The following is a 14,250-nucleotide window of genomic DNA, read 5'->3' as shown; positions in this document are numbered from 1 at the left end:
CAAAATACTATTATATTTTCCTTAACTATATTTTAAATCCTTTAAATTTATTAATTTAATTAAACACTCTAAAAATAAAAAGTTTGAAAATTAATAAAAACACCCATATTCACCCACATTTATCAGATTCCGACCACTACCGTTAGAAGGTGTCCAGAATTTGGTACAGTGGCACACTACCAGCTGGATCTGGTCGGTAGTGTGCCAATCTATCATTTTCTGATCAAATCCACGGCTAGATCTTTGGTTGTAGCTGGTCGTCAACGAAGGCCAAGATATGATTGTCGTTGACCATCAATGACGGTCATATCTTTGGTCGTCAGCTCTAGCAGTAGATATGGCCTTAGGCCATATCGACATACGAACGGTCAGATCCGGTCGGTCGTGCACCGTAACGCCAGATTCCGACGGTGGTGGCCAGAATCTGGCAACTGTGGGTGGGGATGTTTTTGTCATTTTACAAAATTTTTATATATTAGGGTGTTTCGCAAATTAGCAAACCTATAGGGGTGTCTTTGTTAATTTTCAAATCTTACCTCGTTATTCCCACCAAACTCTAAAATTATCAAAAATCCTATCCAAAATACTAAAACAAACGGACCCTAGATTATTTTTTAACCCCCTAGGTTTGTTTATTTTATAAACACCCCCACAATAAAATTTTATAAATTGACAAAAACATCCCTATCCACCCAACTATTGCCGATAGTTGGCCACCACCACCGGACGGTGGTCGGAAGCCGTCGGAATGGCTTATGACTGGTTGGATCTGGCCGGTCCTACACCAATCTAGCATTTTCCGTCCAGATCTATGGCCACAGATCTAGCCATTGATGGTTATATCTGCCCAGATATGATCCTCGTTGACTACTAGATTTCTGGCTGTCACTTGGATGTTGTCAACAGTAAGATCTTTGGCCATAGATCTAACCGGAAATGGTAAGATCAATGCACAATTGGTTAGATCAATCGATCGTGCATTGTTACGGCTCTAGCGGTGGCTGCTGGTGGGTGATAGTGACTTGGATGGGTTGGGGTGTTTTTTTTATTTTAAAACTTTTATTGAAAAAGGTAATTGTTAATGTTTTGAGTTGAATATAATATGAATAGATTTTGAAGAGAATTTTGAATATTAAAACAAAGATGTATTTTGATAGGATTGGATATGATATTGGGAAAATAACGAAACAAACGGAGGGGAATATCACATTACCCACCAAGGTATGCCATGGAATTGTATGCATACCCTCCTGGCCTCCTTTTATCTTCAGTGATGAGAATTGAGAACCCTAATGCTTGTTCTATCATGTAAAAATTTGGGGAACTCAAGGGCAAAATGGAGAAAATCGATTCAAAACCGATTAATTGGTTAATTGATTAAGTGAACCAATTAATCAGTTTGGTTAATAATCGGTTCATGCAAAAAATTGGTTTGGTTTCAGTTTGAATGCTTGAATCGAATTCTAGTTCGATCAAAAATATACTGAACTTGTTCAGTTAACCGGATTTTTCCACCCCTAATATTAATTAGATATATAGGTTCTAAATTGATCATTCATTCCTTTAATGATAGAAGGGTGTCAAAGTAAATAGAAAATGAGTGTTTTCGGGAGTTTGACGCGCCTACACTACGCCCCTCCCCATTACGACCTGGCAAAATAGGCTTGTACTCGCGGGTGGGCCTGTATCTGAGAGAAAAATATAGGGTACGAGTCTATAAATTTGGGCCCATATGTTTTTTACCCGTACCTGGCCCTGCCCCTTTTTTATACGAGTGGGTCGAGTAAACTCGTAGGTACCCATGAAAAAATTAAAAAAACCTAAATCCTAACTAAATCGCAAATCCCTGATTCCTAAAATTTACAACACTCTTCCATTCGACATAGACAACACTCTTCCAACTCTCTTCTCCTCCGTTCGACATCGACAACACCCAACAGCTATTGTTAAGCATATCAGAGCTCCTATTCATCTTGTAACTACTTACCTACCATCAGATCTTTTTTAATCTCGTTTTTTTATTTTCTTCTACTAACCCACCATTTGTTTCTTTAATTTTCTTGCATGTTTGACTTTGTTTTCATAGATCTGAAAAATAATTTAAGTTCACCCTAATTTTGGTTATATTTACTTAATTCTCCTATCAATTGGTTGTTTCTGGTGAAATTTTAGGTTCCAAATTTAATCTTTTTTTGGCTCTTTTTAGTGGTTCACTCAAATTTTCATTTCTTTTTTCTGTTTGGTTGCTGAGAAATTACATAAATGAAAAATGTATTAACTTTTAACCTTAAATTTACCATTATTAGATATGTTCTTATTTAGTTTTGGTATATTATTGCTTAGCTACTTTTGTAATAGTTTTTTTGTCCTCTTTTATGTTTTTCTTGCACATATTTTCCCTTTTTGAAAGCCAAAAAGAAGTTAGTTAATGTTATTGAGTTAATTAGTTTATGATAAAGCTATTTTGGTAGTAACAGGTGATGAATTGAGCAGGTGTGGTCTTTAGTTAGATGATTTGATCAACAGTAGAGGTATGAGCCATTTATTAGCAATAGGGGTGGGAGAAATAATCCGAAAACCAAACCGAACCGGAAACCAGTCCGAAACCGAACCAAAAATTAGGTTTTTTTATAAACCGGTTTGGTTTGTAAAATTTAAAAAACCGGAAAACCGGTTCGGTTTTTGGTTTGAGATATTTCTCAAAACGGTTTTTAAAACCGGTTAAACCCTAACTATATAAGCAACATGCATTTTGTTTTTAAAATATTATTATTTTTCTCTTCAGTTTTCTCTACCTCTAAGCTCCAATCTCCAATCTCCATTCTCCACAGTGCACACTCCACTGAGCAGCTCCACATCTGCCTCCACTCACTGCACTCCACTCCACTCCAACACTCCACTCCATCCTCGATTCTTCAGCTTTGCTCATTGCCTGTTCGCTGGCAGTACCCAGCAGCTCCGCTCACTCTACTCCACTCCATCTTCGATTCTTCAGCTTTGCTATTCGCCTGTTTGCCGGTAGCACCCAACAGCTCCACTCGCTCCACTTCACTCCAGTATTCCACTCCATCTTCGATTCTTTAGCTTGGCTCTTCGCCTATTCACTGACAGCACCTAACAGCTCCACCCAGAGTGAGTTGACAATCCCACACCCATCCGCTCCAGCATCTATTTCGTCGACAGCCACTCACCCAACAGCACCATTTAACACAACAACCACCCATTCAGTCACTCACCAACGACGAGCCAATGATGGTAGTCCACATTGTTGCGCTGTAGTTCACAGCAACCCCCATTCTATCGCCGTTCAGATCTGTGACTGTAATTATATATAAAATAATAAATATTTGAATTTAGGGACTTAAATGTAAAAATTGAAGAATTTTAGGGGTTAGTTTGAAAACTGGTTAACCGAACCGAATATTCGGTTTGGTTTACAACTGATTTATAATCGAAACCGGTCCAGTTTTGGTTTGCATTTTGTCTAAACCAAACAACCGGTTAGGTTTCTGGTTTTCCTAATCCGGTTCGGTTAATCGAATTATCCCACCCCTAGTTAGCAGGTGTGTTGTGAATGGGGACCTTGGTATCGGAAGCGTTAGACAAGTTAACATTTAGTCTGGGCTTCCTGGTACAACCAGCATTGTCAAAAATGTGAATTGAAAACTGCAGAAATTATGAATTGAAAACTGCAAAAATTGTGAATTGAATTTGGAATGTGGGGGTGTAACTATAAACTATTAAAACTACAGAAACTATGGGGGTGTAATTGCAAGAACTAAAAATTGGAATGAATGGTCCTGTGGGTCCACCCATACCTAGGGGTGTGGAAATCCAGTTAACCGAACCGGATTGTCCATGTTCTAACTGAACAAGTTTTTTGGTTCAAGGGATATTGCAAACCGAAACTAGATCGGTTTGTCCCTTGAATCGGTTACTAACTGAACCGAATAGCGATCTATCGGTTTATAAACCGGTATTCACAAAAAATATTAAATATTATTTTAATTTAATAATACACTCATTTCTCATCTCCAAAAACAATTAACACATAACATAAAATAGATTATTTTCACAAAAATTATAAGTAATCTTTGTAAATTATATGTTATCTATATGAATAATCTTAAAATTGAAATCAAAACTAAAGCATTTCCAATGAATTCAGCCAAAAGTGTTCTTCCTAGTAGTGGTACCTAAACAATGCAGCAACACAAAAAGATTGTTAAACCAAAACAATGCAGCATCCAAAACAATGCAACCAAAATCCAAATACGTAACAAGATTTCCGGCAGCCAAAATCCAAATACATAACAAGATTTACAACAACCAAAACAATGCAGCAACGCCAACAATGCAGGCAAAAGTCCAAAACAATGCTTACAAAAATATTTTCAGCAGCCACCAAACACAAGTTACACAACCTAGTACCAACACCTCTTGGCTCTTACAAACATTTTCACCACCATTATAAATTCATAAAAAGTTAGCGATAAGCTAACAACGACAAATCAAATTTCCAATTTGCCAACAACCAAGAATGCCAAGTCTGAAGTCCCAACTCCCAAGTCCTAACAGCCAAACCAACTAGCCAAGCCTGCCAAGCCCATAAGAAATAGAAAATTAAGCATGCCAAATTGCCAATTAAATTATCCACAATCATAATATCATATGACACATATAAGACTAATTAAATTACATTAACTGAAAGTTATATACCACTAATTAAATTTATCTAGAGCATGATTTTTTTCCAATCTCAAAAACGAAAAATTCTACACAACATTAGACAAACGCGTTAGACAAAATATGCTGCAAAATATGTTTAACAAAGCTAACAAAGCTAACAAATAGTCAAATACAAAGTTATACAAAATTATAAGTAAAGAAAGAATTTTACCCGTATGACATCTTGCTAATTCATCCAAGCTCTCCTCTATGATGAATGGTACGTGCTTAGCCCGAATCCAATCTTTTGCACAAATTATAGCCTCCACCATCTTAGGAGTGAGGGAGCTACGAAATGGATCTAATACATGTCCTCCCGTACTGAATGTTGACTTGGATGCAATAGTAGAGACATGCATAGCCAATACATCTCATGCTATCATGGACATAATTGGATATTTAGTGGAATTTGTCTTCCACCATGGCAAGATGCTAAACGACTTGTCATTTTCATCTTTATAGTCATCCGATAAATATTTTTCCAACTCTGTTTTGTGATGAACTGGTTTTTTTTCAGCTCTTTTCTCCTTATACCTATATTGGAAAACTGATTTAGAAAATCGCCTAAATCGGTAACCGATCCAAAAAAGTGGTTTGGTCCATTTTCCAAACCGACACTGAAACCGGTATTTCAAATCAGTTTATTGGTTCGGTTCGATTTCCATACTATTTTTTGTAGCTCTACCTGTACCCGCATAGGGTAAGGTGCGAGTCCAATATTTTAGGTTCGTTTAGATCAACCTGTTTTGGACTTGTGCCCGTGGGACCCATACCTATTTAGACCCAGCCTGTACCCGGCCCACCCACTCATTTTGCCAGGTCTACCCCCCCCCCCCCCCCCCCCCTTCAAGGGAAAAAAGAAAGGAAAAATAGGGGATGGGGAGGAGGAAAATGGAGAAAAAGAAAAAAGAAGGGAATGACGAAAACAGTTTCTTGAGTCTTTGTGCTCAGTTGGTATTTCCTAACCTAGGGCTTGTCTTGAGGTAGGAAGAGTTGTTTCCTTTTTTTATTATAGTCGTGTAAAGATTTGTTTCCTTTTTGTTGTTTTTGCTTCCCTAACCTAAGGCATGTCTAGAGGTAGGAAGAGAAGAGGGTTTCATATTCCCTTTTTGCTTTCTTTAGTCTTGTATAGGCTAATTGATTCTTTTGGTCCTAACCTAGGGTTTGTCTTGAGATAGGACGGTCACTTTTATAGGCCTCTTTGTACATCTTTTTCTCTTTCTAATGCATACTTACTTACCAAAAAAAAAAGGGACACTTTGATTCAATGCAAAGATGAGACTAAAAATTTCTTCAAAAATAAAAATAAATAAATAAAAGAGGAAGAAGATGAAGAAAGAAAAAAAAGAGTGCAAAACCATTTCCAATAGGTATGGTTACCTTAGAGGGAGATTCAGGTTGTATCGTTTGTTTTGGAGGATGGTAGACTTGTTGATGATGTTAGCAAAGTCAAGCAAGAGTTTGTGAGTTACTCTCAAAATTTATTCTCTAAGAAGGACTCTATTTGTTCTTTCTATGGGCTAGAGAAGCTGATCAGTCCTTGCATTTTGAAAGACCAAGCTTTGTCTATGGCTTCGGACGTGACTTGTGAGGAAATCTCTAAAACCATGTTTGAGCTAGTTAACGATAAAGCTCCGGGGCCTGATGGTTTTGGTCCTTTATTTATTAAGAAAGCGTGGCAAATTGTGGGTGAAGATGTTGTCAAAGCAATTTAGAACTTCATCAAGTTAGGTTGTATGTTGAGAGAAATTAATTGTACTATCATTGCTCTTATCCTTAAATGTGATTCTCCTTCTTCTTACAAAGACTACCGGCCTATTTCTTGTTGTAATACTATTTACAAATGTATTGCAAAGATCATTGCTAATAGAATCAAAGGCATTCTTCCAAATTTGATTGATCCAGCTCAGACAGCTTTTATGGGAGGAAGGAAGNACCAAAAAAAAAAGGGACACTTTGATTCAATACAAAGATGAGACTAAAAATTTCTTCAAAAATAAAAATAAATAAATAAAAGAGGAAGAAGATGAAGAAAGAAAAAAAAGAGTGCAAAACCATTTCCAGTAGGTATGGTTACCTTAGAGGGAGATTCAGGTTGTATCGTTTGTTTTGGAGGATGGCAGACTTGTTGATGATGTTAGCAAAGTCAAGCAAGAGTTTGTGAGTTACTTTCAAAATTTATTCTCTAAGAAGGACTCTATTTGTTCTTTCTATGGGCTAGAGAAGCTGATCAGTCCTTGCATTTTGAAGGACCAAGCTTTGTCTATGGCTTCGGACGTGACTTGTGAGGAAATCTCTAAAATCATGTTTGAGCTAGTTAACGATAAAGCTCTGGGGCCTGATGGTTTTGGTCCTTTATTTATTAAGAAAGCATGGCAAATTATGGGTGAAGATGTTGTCAAAGCAATTTAGAACTTCATCAAGTTAGGTTGTATGTTGAGAGAAATTAATTGTACTATCATTGCTCTTATCCTTAAATGTGATTCTCCTTCTTCTTACAAAGACTACCGGCCTATTTCTTGTTGTAATACTATTTACAAATGTATTGCAAAGATCATTGCTAATAGAATCAAAGGCATTCTTCCAAATTTGATTGATCCAGCTCAGACAGCTTTTATGGGAGGAAGGAAGATAGGTGATAATATCATTTTATGCCAAGAGCTTCTCCATAACTACAAGAGGAAGTCCTCTGAAATCAAAAGATGTGTAGCCAAAGTGGATCTTATGAAAGTTTATGGTTCGGTCTGGTAGAGTTTTCTATCTCTTGTTCTTAAAGGTTTTGGTTTTCCAAGCAAGATGATCCATGGATTGAGGTTTGTGTCTCTAACCCCATGTATTCATTTGCTATTAATGGAAAACTAATTGGTTTCTTTCGTAATTCCAAAGGTTTAAGAAAAGGAGATCCAATGTCACCCCATATTTTTGTAATGGTTATGGAAATCTTCTCTTAGCTTCTCAACAAAGCAGTTGCCAATCCTTCTTTCAGATACCATTGGAGATGTAGTAAAGAAAAAATTACTCACTTATGTTTTGTCGATGAAATTATGCTCTTTTGCCATGCTGATGAAAATTCTTTGCAGATTATTCATGAAGTGTTAACAAAGTTCAACTCTTGGTCTGGCAAGCACGCCAATCTATCCAAAAGTAGATTATTCATTTATGGTGTTTAGGATAATCATAAGCAAGCCCTTTTAAGAATGCTCAATTTAAGTGAAGGAAACCTTGCGGTTGCTTACTTGGGAGTTCCCTTTATTACTAGCAAGCTAAATTATGGAGATTATAAAACTCTTATGGATAAAATCCTCGCCCACATTAAATCTTGGAGAAGTCGATTCTTTTCTTATGTAGGTAGGTTAATCCTTATCAAATCTATGCTCTTTAGCATCCAAGTGTATTGGTATGCTATTTTTATGCTTCCTTCAAAGGTGCGTAATGAGATTGAAGCTACTTTTACAACTTTCTTTTGGGATGAAACCGATTTGAAGAAAACTAAGGCAAAGATAGCTTGGGAAAAGGTTTGTGCTCCTAAGGAAGAAAGGACTTTGGGCATAATGCGCATAGGGGATTGCAATAAGGTTGCTATGATGAGAAACCTATGGAATATCTCTCAAATCTGAAGTAATTCTGGCTGGACAACTTGGGTCAAGACTTATCTTCTTAAGGGTAAGTCATTTTGGGAAATTCCTATCCCCAAGGTTTGCTAATGGGCTTGGAGACATATCCTAAGCTTATAAGCAATGTGAGACCCCTTATTAAAAACAAGGTGGGTAATGGTCAATCTACTATGTTATGGTTTGACAATTGGCACCCTAATGGCCCTTTGCTTGCTACCTACGGAGAAAGAATTGTGCATGAATCAGATGTTATTGCATGCTATTGTTGAGGAGATTATTGATGAAAGGGTGTAAAACCATATATGGCAAAATAGTTCTAGAGGGAAAGGGGTGAAACGATACTTTAAAAATATTGCAGAATAAAAACTTTCACCAATCCAAACAAGTTATGAACATACAACACCAACAAAGATAGGTGATAAATATGAATGATGCTAATCAATAAGGATAATCAATGTTAAACAATAAATAAGAGTTATGAATATGAGCAATAATGTGAGTGAATGATAATGATGCTTCAAGTAAATATGCAAGGAATAATAAATGAGTTGACAGAGAAGAAATGCTCAAAGATTTATAGTGGTTCAGAGCTCTATCTACAAGCCTCCTACATTCACTTCTTCAAGGCAACCTCTTTGAAGTTCCACTAGAATCAGATTTCACCGAATACACTAGTTAGACAGGATTTCGCCTCTTACAATAGTTTGACAGGATTTTGCCTCTTAGATTTATAGGATTTTTCCCACAAAGTGTTTGATGAAGAGTGTGAGAAAAAATTGCCTCTTAAACTAGGCTTGAAAACACAACAAGAACAATACTCTCAAAGGTTTACAAATAAGTACAAGAGAGTGATTTTTTTATTTGGATTTTGAGCTCAAGGGATTATGTGAGAATGTTTGATATGACTTTGAATCTTTGATATTCTCTCTTTCTCTCTTTGCAATGAAATGCCCTATTTATTGCTTAACTTCTCCCTTGGATGCAAAGAGCCATTGCTTCATTTAATACATGTTTGAAAAGCCTACAGACACAGAGGAGCGGGCATTTCACTTTCACAAATGGTCGTTCCTGACACCAACAATCAATTCATATAGCTTTACGGTTTTTGGTATGATCATTCCACCACGAAGAACGGTAGTACCACCATCGCGAATGGTCATTCCGCCACAAGGAACGATCGGACCATTGGATCTTTAAAATCCACAAAAGTTCCAGAAGCATGAATAGCTTCCTGGAACGTTGATGTTCATCCATGAACAACCTTTGAGTGTGAACAGTCGTTCCACCACGGAGAACGGTCATTCCACTTTTGATACTTTAACTTCAACTTGATCTTCAAGGCTTGTCTTCCAAGATTCGTCAAAGGTGCGAAGTGATTGAATTCTAAGGACTTTGACTTTTGACTTGGATGAACGGGCGTGCTGCTTGGTTGTGCTAGTGTGAGTGACTTGGCTCCATTTTGGACAAAAGCATGCATGATCACAGAGAACGTTGTTGTGCGGAGAGGAACGTCCACCTGGGCAACTTTGTAAATAAAGGAACGGTCATTCCTTTGACTTGCACAGTCGTGCCAACAGGGAAAACTGCATTTTGTTTTCGGTTATGACTCTTTGTCATACCTAATCATGTTTGTTAGAAATCCAGTCAACTCTTTGATTAGTTTTGGCACATCAAAACACATGAAGGCTCAACAAAGGGATTGGGAATGACCTTCTACCATCCTAAGGACATACATTATAACATACAATGAATACGAATTACACGATGTAGAAAAATGTCTTTTATGGATTACAAACATTCTTACAAAGAGTCCATATTACAATAATGGATTGGCTCTATGGCACCTACTATAACAAAAGTAAATGTGAAAGGAATAATAAATGAGTTGAGAGAGAAGAAATACTTAGAGATTTAAAGTGGTTCAGAGCTCTATCCACAAGCCTCCTACATCCATTTCTTCAAAGCAACCTCCTTGAAATTCCATTAGAATCGGATTTCACCAAATACACCAGTTTAATAGGATTTCGCCTCTTACAATAGTTTGACAGGATTTTGCCTCTTAGATTTATAGGATTTCACCCACAAAGTGTTTGTTAAAAAATGTGAGAAAGATTGCCTCTTAAACTGGGCTTGGACATACAATAAGAATAATACTCTCAAAGGTTTACAAATGAGTGCAAGAGAGTGATGCTTTTTATTTGGATTTTGAGCTTAAGGGATTATGTGAGAATGTTTGATACAACTTTGAATCTTTGATATTCTCTTTGTCTTTCTTTGCAATGAAATGCTCTATTTATTGCTTGACTTCTCCCTTGGATGCAAAGAGTTGTTGCTGCATTTAATGCATGTTTGAAAAGTTTGCAGGCACAGAAGAATGGGCGTTCCACTTTTGCAAATAGTTGTTCCTAACACCAACAGTCAATTCATATAGCTTTAGGGTTTCTGACATGATCGTTCCATCACAAGGAACGGTCATACCACCACCACGAATGGTCATTCCACCATGAAGAACGATCGGACCATTGGCTCCTTAAAATCCACAAAAGTTCCAGAAGCATGAACAGCTTCTTGGAACGTTGACATTTTGCCATGAATGATCTTTGAGTGTGAACGGTCATTCCACCACAGAGAACGGTCATTCTACTTTTGATACTTGAACTTCAAGGCTTGTCTTCAAGATTCGTCAAAGGCGCGAAGTGATTGAATTTTGAGGACTTTTGACTTTTGACTTGGATGGAACAGACGTATTGCTTGGTCGTGTTGGTATGAACGACTTGGCTCCATTTTGGACAGAAGCATGCACAATCACATGGAACGTTGTCATGTAGAGAGGAACGTCCACTTGGGTAACTTTGTAAATAAAGGAATGGTCGTTTCTTTGACTTGCATGATCGTGCCAACAGGGAAAACTGCATTTTGTTTTTTATTATCACTATTTGTCATACCTAAGCATGTTTGTTAGAAAAGCAATCAACTCTTTGATTAGTTTTGGCATATCAAAACACACGAGGGCTCAACAAAGGGGTTGGAAATGGCCTTTGGCCAACTCTTGGGAGTTGATGGAGATGAAGGCCTCGGTTAACTTTTCGCCTAGCAACATTGAGGATAAGGTAATGTGGTCTCCTAACCCTTTTAAAGCTTTCACTATAAAATCGGGTTGGAATGAAATTAGAGCTCGGAGACAAATGGTGGATTGGAAGCACTTTGTTTGGTTCCTTAAGCACTTCCCCAGGCATGCTACTTTGGCTGGCCATTAGAGGAAGACTTCCTACTCAAGACCGCTTGGTAAGATTTGGCTTAGGTAATAATATGTCTTGTTGTTTTTGCAACGCAAAAGTGGAAAGTTTGGATCACCTTTTCTTTGGATGTCGTTTCACCTTAACAATATGAAACCAAATCCTTCACATGTGCAATATAAGGTATCAAACTACCTCTTGGCAAGATTACATTTCTTACGTTTCGCAAAGATGGAAAAAGAACTGATTGAAGTTTACTGTCGGTAAATTGTCTCTTGGTGCTACTATTTACTCTTTGTGGGTGAGAGAAATGAGAGAAGATTTGAAGGGAGTTATTCGGATGCCTTATCCATCCAAAACCATGTGAAATTGATGGTTATAGTGTGAACCATGGACCTAAAGAAGATTAAAGATTCAGTGGAGAATAGAGAGCTTGTTGATGATTGGGTACTTCCCCCATCCATTTTCAATCCTGAGGTAGGATGAGTAGGATGTTTTTTTGTATATTGTTTTAGGCTTTGGCTTGCTGCCCTTGTGCTAGTTGTCCTCCTCTTGTCTCCAATCTTTGTAAGCTCAAAGATTGTCAACAAGAGGAGTTTTGATGCTAGTCTTGTATAGGCTTCTTTTCTTTTGTTCCTATCCCAGGGCTCGTCCTATGGTAGGATAACCGCCTTTTTTAGGCCTCATGTTCTCTCTTTTCTTGCAAAGGAATTGTTTGTTTCTCTTGACTCTAGGGCTTGTCCAATAGCAGGTTGTTTGTAGCCTCTTGAGGTGCCTTTCTTTTTTGGTTTTATGAAAGCTTAATTACCAAAAAACCAAAAAAAAAAAAAAAAGGTGTGAGACTTTCCTTAGCGACAAAAATAAGATTACCAACTATCTTAAAATACCACCATCTGAGTAGGTAATCACATAACCCCCTATATCACCTCTCATCTTACTTGAGAAATAAAAGATTATTGGAATATTTTATTACCTGATGAACCAAACAAGGTAATAACCAGATTAAAAGATGGATTACAGGAATAATCTTCTTAGGGCCTTAACCATACGCAACCTAAAAGTTGTGCAAATGAGATTCATCCTACTAAAAGAAGAGAAGGATTAAAAAATCAAACAAAGATTTGCCCGAGCTAATGTAAAGATATTTAATACTTGATTAGTTTTAGTGTTTTTTAATTGGATGTATTTAAAATCGGGGGTTACCAGAGAATTAAAGGCTTCGTTTGGCACATTATTTTTACCCATATTCCCAATTCTATTTCCAAAATATTGTTTGTTTTGTTATTTGAGAAATATTAGTATATTTTTTAATTACTTTTAGACCCCTTAAGATTATTAATTTTATTAAATACCCCCAGAAAAAAGTTTAAAAATTAACAAAAACACCCCCACCCACCCATGCTTGCCAAATTTCGGCAACCACCATCGGTGGTAGCCGGAATCTGTCATAACGGCCTATAAACGACCGAAACTGGTCGGAATATGGCACTGTGGGTGGATGGGGGTGTTTTTATCATTTTACAAAAATTTTATATATTAGGGTGTTTAGTTAGATTAACAAACCTATGGGGTTTTTTTTTATAAATTTTTAAATTTTACCTCGTAATACTCTCCTATTCAACTACCCAATATTATTCCCAAAATCTAATCCAAAATAATAAAACAAACGGACCCAAAGTTTTTCAAATAATTTCATTCAATTCGTATTACCTGTTTGTGACAAAATATAACAATAATTATTATGTATACAAAATCAGAATTTTAACGACATGATACTTAATTTGGCAAAATCTTTTTCGTTATAAAATGAAATAAAAGTGAAATAACTTGTCAAATCAATGAATTTAAGTTTTAATTTTGTATGGATAACATAACCTAAAATATAATAAGAGTAATTTTACTCATCCTAAAACATCCCAAATTTGAGTATTATCGATACAATCATTTAAATAGATTTGTACACATTATACATAGTACATATGAAGTTGATGAAGCCAATAAGTTTTATCTTTAAGATTTGTAATTACAGTTTGTAACATATTTAATAAGAAAAATCAAATTTATCATAAAATAAGAATACTTAAATGATTTTTTTTTTTTAACTACCAATAGATGGTCTAATAGTAAAAGAGTAAAAAAGAATCTAAGTTTAAACTCTCGAATTCGAGTTCCCATGACCCTTAATAAAGATGATCACTAAAGTTTTTACCTGATCAATGGTTCCAAATTAATCGATGACTTGATCAATTTTGAAAAAAAAAATTCGCTGTTTGATTGTACAGTACAATATGTAAGCCAATTTGTACTTAAAAATGATTNAACAAACGGACCCAAAGTTTTTCAAATAATTTCATTCAATTCGTATTACCTGTTTGTGACAAAATATAACAATAATTATTATGTATACAAAATCAGAATTTTAACGACATGATACTTAATTTGGCAAAATCTTTTTCGTTATAAAATGAGATAAAAGTGAAATAACTTGTCAAATCAATGAATTTAAGTTTTAATTTTGTATGGATAACATAACCTAAAATATAATAAAAGTAATTTTACTCATCCTAAAACATCCCAAATTTGAGTATTATCGATACAATCATTTAAATAGATTTATACACATTATACATAGTACATATGAAGTTGATGAAGCCAATAAGTTTTATCTTTAA

The sequence above is a fragment of the Pistacia vera genome, unplaced genomic scaffold (assembly GCF_008641045.1).
Source record: "Pistacia vera cultivar Batoury unplaced genomic scaffold, PisVer_v2 Contig1229, whole genome shotgun sequence".
In the NCBI taxonomy this organism is placed as follows: domain Eukaryota; kingdom Viridiplantae; phylum Streptophyta; class Magnoliopsida; order Sapindales; family Anacardiaceae; genus Pistacia; species Pistacia vera.
This window is presented reverse-complemented; position numbering follows the sequence as displayed.